This window comes from Lagenorhynchus albirostris, chromosome 13 (assembly GCF_949774975.1).
Source record: "Lagenorhynchus albirostris chromosome 13, mLagAlb1.1, whole genome shotgun sequence".
NCBI classification, from domain to species: Eukaryota; Metazoa; Chordata; class Mammalia; order Artiodactyla; family Delphinidae; genus Lagenorhynchus; species Lagenorhynchus albirostris.
In genome coordinates, this window is record NC_083107.1 from 65,778,437 (window position 1) to 65,784,436 (window position 6,000).

General features: G+C 46.6%; 1 protein-coding gene across 1 annotated transcript in view; it reads right to left on the reverse strand.

Annotated features, from left to right (window-relative positions):
• Window positions 1-3,934, reverse strand: part of LBH (LBH regulator of WNT signaling pathway) — a 68,964-nt gene extending 65,030 nt beyond the window's left edge. Inside the window, exon 1 of the mRNA XM_060169921.1 lies at window positions 3,800-3,934. The gene's annotated coding sequence lies outside the window, so the exon portion shown is untranslated. The remainder of the gene's footprint in view (window positions 1-3,799) is intronic.
• Between the last annotated feature and the right edge of the window lie 2,066 nt (window positions 3,935-6,000).

The following is a 6,000-nucleotide window of genomic DNA, read 5'->3' on the forward strand; positions in this document are numbered from 1 at the left end:
CACGACAACCAAAAGATAATTAAAAACGAACTCAAGTTCATATTCATATTTTTTGAACCACATGAAGGATCTGTCTTAGAAAACCCTGTTTTCTTTTCTCTCTCCTATTCTCTTGGCTCACACCCCTGAACTATCCTGCATTTCATTCTTCAAAATTCCATGAAAAACTTGTCCCTCAGCGTTGAGTCCCGGTTCCTCTTCCCTTCCTCATGGTCCTTCCCTCCTCTCACATAGGAAAAGCTCACAGAAACTTCCCTGGCAAGACAAGACCCCTCAGCTTCAGAAAGAGGAAGAAACTGAGTCTTCTTTAGAGGTGGGAGGGGAAAGGCTGGAGACAGGACAACAACAACATGACAGTGATGTGCCAGGTGCCAGGCACTGTAGGTTGCCTGTATTTAATTCTCACGCAAACCCTACGAGATGGGTGCTGCTCTCATTCACATTTTACAGCTGAGGAAACCAAAGCTCATACAAGCTAAGTAGCTAGGTTAAGGCAGTTGTAATTTAAATAGCTAGCGTGTTGCAGAGGCCAGGGTCAAACCCACGACATTAGAGAGATTCCTACTCACATGCTAATAGGTTTTGTCCAGTTCCCCTTCCCCTCTGCTGATTTCTTTTGTGGACCTTCCCAAGGGGATGTCCAATGTCTAATAATGCCTCCTATTAACGCCCCCTGTTTACAGGCTAGAACCTCCCTTTCTTACATCATAATCTTCTTAGGACCATATTGAATTCCTCTCTGGGGATTCTTTGGGCACTGCTGGCTAGAGCTGAATGAGTCCATTTTACCTCCTTCTCACATACTAGGCTGGAGTTGGAATGGCACCATGGCAGTAAAAATCTTTTTTTTTTTAACATCTTTATTGGAGTATAATTGCTTTACAATGGTGTGTTAGTTTCTGCTTTATAACAGAGTGAATCAGCTATACATGTACATATATCCCCACATCTCCTCCCTCTTGTGTCTCCCTCCCACCCTCCCTATCCCATCCCTCTAGGCGGTCACAAAGCACCGAGCTGATCTCCCTGTGCTATGTGGCTGCTTCCCACTAGCTATTTTACATTTGGTAGTGTGTATATGTCAATGCTACTCTCTCACTTCATCCCAGCTTACCCTTCCCCCTCCCCGTGTCCTCAAGTCCATTCTATACATCGGCACGTTTATTCCCGTCCCGCCCCTAGGTTTTTCAGAAACTTTTTTTTTTTTTTTTAGATTCCATATATATATGTCAGCATACAGTATTTGTTTTTCTCTTTCTGACTTACTTCACTCTGTATGACAGACTCTAGGTCCATCTACCTCACTGCAAATAACTCAATTTCATTTCTTTTTATGGCTGAGTAATATTCCATTTTATATATGTGCCACATCTTCTTTATCCATTCATCTGTCGATGGATGCTTAGGTTGCTTCCATGTCTTGGCTATTGTAAACAGAGCTACAGTGAATATTGTGGTACATGATTCTTTTTGAATTATGGTTTTCTCAGGGTATATGCCCAGTAGTGGGATTGGACAGCAAAAGTCTTAATGATACCTTTCAATTCCTAGTCCCCTCAAGCTTCAACACCTTAGTTATGGTAAGGAAAAGGAACTGTGGGGAGCAAGCAGCCTTTCAATCCCTATTTGTCATAATCTATGTAACTACGAGGCCTATGTGGGTTTTTAAATAGGTCCACAAATTCTTTGAAACTCCTCTCTCCAAAAGAGGGAATCTAAACCTCCCCTTAAGTACAGGTTAGACTTAGTGACTCAATTCTAACAACAACAACAAAATCTAACAACAACAACAACAAATGTGACAGAAGTGATACTATGTGATTTCCAAGGTTAGGGCATAAAGAGGATACAGCATCTGCCTGGCTCCCTTGTTCTTGGACCCAGACACCATATCCTGAGGAAGCCCAAAGTACATGAATAGGCTACATGTTGGTTGTCTGGCCAACAGCCCAGCTAGGCCTTCAGCCTGTGGTCAGCCTCAACAGTCAACTGTGTGAGTGGATGAGCCTTCCCATCACTCCAGCCCCAGCCTTCGCTCCTTCCAGCTAAAGCCCCAGAGCTGGTGGAGCAGAGACAAGCCCTCCTCACAGTGCTTGGCCTGAATATCTGAGCCCTGGTACCCACAAGAGATAATAAATCATTATTGTCTTAAGCTACTAAGTATTGGGCCACATTGTTACACAGCGACAGACAACTAATGCAAAGCCATTTCCAATCTCATGGTGAAATATCTGAAGGTGAATGATGGGAGTACATTGTTCTCACTCCTTATCTTGCCACGTGGAAAGCAAATTAGAGACTTATACTCAGTACTTGAGAGCCCTGGGCAGGGGAACCTGCTTATCCACACCCGCTGAGACCTGGAACATCAGGGATCTGTCCTCAAAGGGTGGAGCCACGCCAGCCTGGACATCAGACCTGAGCGCCACTTTTCAGTCCTGCTTCTTGCTGGCTGCTGGAGTGTCTTTTCTTTCTTCCTCAGCTCACGGGCACTCACATTTAGTGGTACCTCAGAGTAACACTGAGGGCCAATACCCTGTGGTTTACTCGTTTTTGGCTGCATATCATTGGCCCAGGAACTCAGGGAGGGCGTGCATGAACCCTTGTGCCTTGCTCTTTGGGTCCCAGACAGAAAGCACACTGCAATCATTTGGGGAGATGTCAATGTTCCCCAAGTCCCAGCTGTAAGGTTATGAATTTGATGTACCCATCCCAGTTGCTATCTACCCTGCCATATGCTTATTTCAGAGAAGTGAAGGTGACCCGTCCACCCAGAAATGCTCTCTTGCCAACACTGCTCTGGGTGGGGCCTTGGAAACGCTCAGTTGGGTGGGTAGTGGCATCTCCCTGCTCTGGTGTCTGTTTATCCTCGTCCTCTTTCTGTAGCACGTTCCAACCCCTTCTTAAACATTTCCTCTTCCCCCCAGCATAGGGCTCCCTGTGCATCTTCCCAGTGGAAAGCAGTTCAACCCTGTGCTTCCCAGATATTTGGTCCCCAAGGCAGTGGCTAGTGGGCAAGCAGGTTGTTGGCTCTGAACTAGCCTGACCAGCAAATTCCGATTCCGCAAGGGAGTCTCAGAGATTTCCTCCATTTAGTGACTCACACAATCGTTCTCCACTTGGAACAGCCAGTTCTGAACCATGCTGTCTCCCAGAAATTGTAATTCCAGTCTCATCCTCATCTTTACAACGTCCCTTTTGCTTTCCAGTGGTGTTCCAGGAAACTTGTTCATGCCGGGTTCTTCTCTCTCTCCCCCTTTCAGGAGGCCAGGATACAAATGCAATTTCGGCTCACATCCAGGGATCTGATTTTAATTTAAGATGCAGCTGGCCTGCTCCTTAATTCCAAAATTCTTAACAGCAATCTCCACCCGCAAGTTGTAACACTCACAAAGCCACCCACATGGTACAGTTTTAGAGCTGTGTAACCATTAATGAAATACAGTGTATTGTTCTACTTCATTTAATTTAATGGCTGCATCATTTACCATGGATGTACCATAATTTGTTTAACTAATCCCCTATTGAAGAACATTAAGGTAATTATTATTGTTATTAAACGAGCAGCTGAACCTTGGAAACACACTCTTAAATGCTTTCCCTCTGAGGAAAATGAAGAAACTGACTGTTTCTTATCAAGCTAACCAAACCCTTGGAGATTATTATACCCCAGCCTGAGATTCACTGGCAGCCTTAGAGGTTGTTACCGATAGGAGTGGGCCACTCAGGGTGTTGGAGCCAGAAAAGGTTGACAACCAGCACAGCCTTTGAAGACTAAATATTCAAATCAAGGACAAACCTCTGAAAGATCCACTGATGAAAAGGTAACCAAACTTCCATGTATTTTCTTCTGATTATAATCCTCAGGACCTTCTTTTACCCAGCCACAGAATATGTCTTCTTGAATATGCTTATGGGTGATGTCTCTTCCTCTTAGATGTTCAGAAAGGCCTGCTTGCTGTATAGGAGAGAAGCCAAGAGACTCAGGGTGTCTGCACAGCCACAGCCCCCCTCAGATGACGGGAGGCTCCTCACCAGCAATGTGCCCTGTTTTGTGTCTTGTGAAAGTGCTTCGTAGCCAATGGCAGCCACATTTAGGCAGACAAGAGAGAAGGCCTGTGAGAGCTCTCCATCCATGAGAAACACTGCACTGGACTGTGGCAAAGAGACCTAATCAGAGCCCAGGCTTGATGGGGAGACCACAGGTAGATGGTGTAGAAGCAGGAAGTCTGTCAGCAAGGACTGATGTGCCAGACACTCCTCTAAACGCTTTACATGTTCTGACTCTTTCAATGTCATACTAGCCCTATGAGGTAGGCGCTATGATCGCCATTCTGCAGATGAAGATGAAACTGTGCAACTCAGATTGGGAATTGAACCCATGAGCCGGGACTCGAACCCAGCCAAAACCCAGATTGGGACTTGAACCCATGGTCTTTACACGGGCCTCTCACTGCTGTGGCCTCTCCCGTTGCGGAGCACAGGCTCCGGATGCGCAGGCTCAGCGGCCATGGCTCACGGGCCCAGCTGCTCCGCGGCATGTGGGATCTTCCCAGACCGGGGCACGAACCCGTGCCCCCTGCATCGGCAGGCGGACTCCCAACCACTGTGCCACCAGGAACCCATGGTCTTTTAATTTAGATCAGACACATAGTCTCAGGACTTAATGAAGCTCGGGTTCTTGATTGCTTGTCACAGAAAGAATTCAGTGAAAGACAAAGTGATAGGTAAGAAGTGGATTTATTTAGAGAGAAACACACTCCACAGACAGACTGTGGGCCATCTCAGAAGGTGAGAGCGGCACCAGGGTATGGGGTTGTCAGTTTTTATAGGGGTGGGTAATTTCATAGGCTAATGAGTGGGAGGAGTATTCTAGCTATTTTGCGAAGGGACGGGACTTCCAGGAATTGCCTAATTTTTGACCTTTATGGTCAGCCTTGGAACTGTCATGGCACCTGTGGGTGTGTCATTTAGCTTGCTGATGTGTTACAGTGAGTGTATACTCAGGCTCAAGGTCTAGTAGAAGTCAACCGTCTGCCATCTTGGGCCTAATCAGCTTATGTCATGTCCTCAGGCTATGTCATTCTTTTAAAGGTTGTGCCCTGCCCCCTTCCCTCCTGTTTCAAAGAGAATGAAGCTCAGAAATGTTACACAACCAGCTAAACGGAAGCCCCCAGTGACACTGAGATCTGGGCCCCGCAGCCTGACTCATGCTCCTACCATGACACTCACTGTTTTTCATTGTAGTTGAAGTAGAAGCGGCCACAGTGAGGGGCCATAAAGAGTAGATAGAACAGAGAGAGAGGTTTTTAAAAAAATATTATTTTATAAATTTATTTATTTATTTTTGGCTGCATTGGGTCTTCGTTGCTGCCCACGGGCTTTCTCTACTTGGGGCAAGCGGGGGCTACTCTTCGTTGCAGTGCACAGGATTCTCATTGTGGTGGCTTCTCTTGTTGTGGAGCACGGGCTCTAGGCGTGCAGGCTTCAGTAGTTGTGGCCCATGGGCTCTAGAGCGCAGGCTCAGTAGCTGTGGTGCACTGGCTTAGCTGCTCTGTGTCATGTGGGATCTTCGCAGACCAGGGCTCGAACCCGTGTCCCCCGCATTGGCAGGCGGATTCTTAACCACTGCACCACCAGGAAAGTCCGAGAGAGTTTCTTGACTGTCGGGGACTAGAGTCGGGAACTAAGGGGAAAACAAGGTGATCAGGTCACCAGGACAGCCATTGGTCTTGAAGGACAAGGAACCCTTGTTCCTGAGCTCCAAGGGTGGGTGGGGCACGCTTTGCCGTTTCTCAATCTCCTTCTCAGATCACATTAGGCCTCAAGAAACTGGAGCCAGTCTTTGTTCCCTAGGGCTTGAAAGAGCCTATCTAACTTGCTTTATTATGTTAATTGTGCAGATAACCATTATAAGAAGGAAAAAAAGAAAGATTAAGGTAAATAAACCAGGAGCTCCAGTGCCCAGCTGAGCAGCAGATCAAAAGACAAAGGAATTGC